The sequence below is a fragment of the Myotis daubentonii genome, chromosome X, assembly GCF_963259705.1.
Source record: "Myotis daubentonii chromosome X, mMyoDau2.1, whole genome shotgun sequence".
In the NCBI taxonomy this organism is placed as follows: domain Eukaryota; kingdom Metazoa; phylum Chordata; class Mammalia; order Chiroptera; family Vespertilionidae; genus Myotis; species Myotis daubentonii.
In genome coordinates, this window is record NC_081861.1 from 101,327,469 (window position 1) to 101,331,261 (window position 3,793).

General features: G+C 40.5%; 1 pseudogene; it reads right to left on the reverse strand.

Moving 5' to 3' along the window:
- Positions 1–2,933: 2,933 nt before the first annotated feature.
- Positions 2,934–3,388, reverse strand: LOC132223574 (nuclear transport factor 2-like; annotated as a pseudogene).
- Between the last annotated feature and the right edge of the window lie 405 nt (positions 3,389–3,793).

Genomic DNA, 3,793 nt, shown 5'->3' on the forward strand with positions numbered 1-3,793 from the left:
TTTTGTTATGGTAATTTCAAGTTGCCATAATACCCTGATATAATAGGCAATAACTCTTCTACTATCTATATAATAAAAGCCTAAGAGACCATTCCAGTGGAACAACCAGAACAACCAGTATCTATGATATACACTGACCACCAGGGAGAAGATGCTCAACCCAGGAGCTGGCCCCTGGTGGTCAGTGGGCTCTCACGGGGGAGTGCCACTCAGCCAGAAGCCAGGCTCACGGCTGGTGAGTGCAGCGGCAGTGGCAGGAGCCTCTCTCACCTCCGTGGCAGTGCTAAGGAGGAGCTAGCAGGCGGGCGGTAAAGAGTGAGGGGTCCCAGACTGCAAGAGGGATGTCCACCTGCCAGCTTAGGCCTACTCTTTACGCAAGGGCGCCCAGACTGAAGGACACCCCCCAGGGCATGAATTTCGTGCACTGGGTCTCTAGTATATTTATATTCATTTGTGACTTAATTGAAATTTTCATCATGAGGAAAAAGGCACAGGCACTCAATTTCTGTGAGGTAGGCATATTGTACAAAAGAAGCTAAGAGAAGTTAAGTGACTTGTCCAAGACAACTTGGTTCAGATGGAATTGAGCCAGGAATAATCTTAGAACTTTATTCTAGATCTCATAATCCTACCCTGAGTCTACAATTTGTATCTTGTGTCCACCTAAACTCACTTTCTGGGTATGAACCATCAGCTAGTCAATGACATTGTGGTATATACCATTTGTGCCCCAAATGCCCAGCATCACCACTCTAAGTGCCAGTTCCAAGAAGCACTAGGCTCCAGAACCCAGAAGGATTACAAGGTTACTGAGAATATAATGGACTCGGCCTCCTGGCTACTCACTGATGTGATTTGTAGGGGATAGGTGCCCCAACAGTTCTATCAGCTGTTGCTACTACTTCTAGCCAGAGGAGTGAACTGGTATATGAAAAAGCTCACCCAACCATCATAGCCATCACCATGTATTTTATAAAATTTTCAATGATCCTCATAGAGATTATTTGACTTACATATTATCTAGGTTAAATGTGTTATCCTAGTTATCACCTTTCACTATTCAATCAAGGGCCAATCTGATAATCCAAACAGATTTTAAAATCAGCCTAACCCAAGCATAATTATAAAGATAGGGCAAATAATACTAACCAACAATAACACATAATATACTGTAAAGCTAAAACCAAATGCCTTTGAGATTCCTGCTGATTGGAACTGTCACTGTCTGGGATTCCTGCTATTTGGGATTCTGGTTCTTTGGGATAATCCCTATCTCTATACCCTTTTACATGGGCAGGAACAATGGGATTTGTTTGTTTGATTGATTGTTTTAAAAGTAGGTGGCAAAAAATGCCTTCTGGATCTTGGTTAGCTTGGTGGTTAGCAACTTCTAGCACCTTAACTCAGCACAACACTAGGAAGAACTACATATTAGTCACTTAGATGTGGCCTAGCCAAAAACTGATTTCATTTATAATAAATATCCTTTGAAAAAAAACACACCCAGTATCTCTATCTAAACAGTCACATCACAATACAGATCTCAGATGTGTCCTATCAATAAATGTTTATCTCTCAGACCTTGGTAAAGTAAAACAGGGCTCAAGGGCTTTGGGTAAAATAGTCAGCTTCGAAGACTCACATGGAAAAAAAGTTAATATGGTGGTGATGAGCCACTTAAATGTCTGTCTGCCTATGTTACAATAACATGCCCTTTTCATTCAAGCTCCCAAAGGACACTTTGGACAGCTGCATTTTGTGGATACTTCTCCTATCCCCATACCTGCCCACAGAAAGCAAATCACTCTTCTCTCTCCCCAAAACTTTGATTTTTATCATTATGGGGTTTCCCCTTTATTTAAGTGTTCCTTTTTGTTTTTCTTCCTTTTGTGCTTTTTATCCTTTGAGATTTTTTTTCTCTTTTGTAGTGCTCAGGTATTTCCTCTTTATTATTTTAGTTGCTGCTGCTACTGCTGCTGCTGATGTTGTTCACTTTCCTTCTTTTTCCCATTTTTCCTTTTTTCTATTATATGTGGGGGTGATTTCCTTTTCTGTTGGGTAATTTGTTTAACTTTTTTGTTTTTCTTTTTTGCTTGGTTGTTTTACGTTTTCTTGGGGATTTTCTGTTTGGTTTCCTTCTTTTATGGGGGGTATCTTTTTTAATTTTCAAGGTTTTCTCTTTGTTCTCTTATTTTATTTTATTTTTATTTTCCATACACTTTCTTTCTTTGGATTTTATGTTATTTTCTTTTTGTTTTGGCGCTTGTGGAAAGGTTTTTGATTTTTTTTTTTTTTTTTAGAATTTAGGGATTTGCTTTTTCTTTTGAAGATCTTTTTCTATATAGTTTCTTTAATTTCAAAAAATATTTTATCTCTTCTTTCTTATGTAAATGCATTATTTTTTCCACTTTCTGCCTCTTTTCTTCTTTTAAAATTTTAGTAATTTTTTTTTTTACTTTGGAATCATTTTAGATTTACAGAAAACTTGCAAAGATAGTACAAAAGGTTCTCATATACCCCTCTGTGTTGTTTTTTTAAAACTGTCAAGAAAATTTTTGTGGTTTTATTGTATCACAAGGCATTGAAACATCTGAAGTAATCAATATCTGGATGGTGAGGCAGCTCTTTCTCCCTCACTTCTTTGGGTTACTAGAGAAACTTGTCAGTAGATTAAAAAGAAAAATAGACAACCTTTTGCATTACTTAAGTCTTTCCAAGGCATGCACTGGTACAACACAAACCTCTCCTGTCATATGTAACTAGTCTAGCATCCAAACATCATGCACAATACTTAGGTAGCAACAGCACACTGCACCCACTCCCACATCGGTCCTGCTAATTTGTGTATGATATTTGGAGCATCTGAAGGAGTGTGAATAGTATCTGGAAGAAGATGGAGAAGGAAATAGCATGAGTGCCTGACTGGGAGGAGGTCAGCGGAAGTTGTGTAGGGGAAGCCTGAACATGTCATTGGTGCAAACCCAAGCATCGCTGATGTTCTTCAATAGGAACAGCTGGTGGAACCCCTTGATGGGGTCTTCATCAGCCTTAAGCTGGCCCACAGCCATGCTGAGGATGCAGCTGTCTGGCGTGGGCTGATCGTCCTGTGCCATGATGCTGTGCTGGATTTTCTGGAATGGAAGGCTAGACAACTTCTCCACAATGGCAGCTTTACCCTGAATTGCTGTCCTTTCCACTTAAGGCATGATGTGTCCATTTAAATTGTGCCTAGTTGGGTTCTGTCATTATCAAATAATTGGTAGTAATGTTGAATAAAGCTGGATCCAATCTGCTCCCAAATTGGCTTGTCTCCCATTCTGGAGCATCCCCCAGCCTCGTTGAAACCCGAGGGGCTGGCACCATGGCAGCAGCAGAGGCGGCAACCAAGCGGGGTTTTTTGTTTTTTTTTCTATTTTAAGGACAGCAGCTGGTTTCAGTTTAATGATATATTAGTTAGCTTTGCTGTAATAACAAACAACCCTCGAATCTCCATGCCATTACCACAAGCAGCATTTATTCCTCAGTCATGTTACAATCGGTGGCTGCAGGGCAGCTGCTGCAGCTCTGCTCCACATGTCTTCCCATTCTGGTGCCCAGGCTGAAGGAATAGCCCCAATCTGGGAAATATGTTCTCATGGCAGAGGGAAAAGAACATGAACCTTCCACACCATGGCTCTTTAGGGGAATACACTCCTCCCTGGGGGAAGGGGTGGGCATTGCAAGAAGTCACATGGCTACAGGTAAGGACATATGAAACCCTCTAGATACAACTTTATGACAATGACTCAACGTG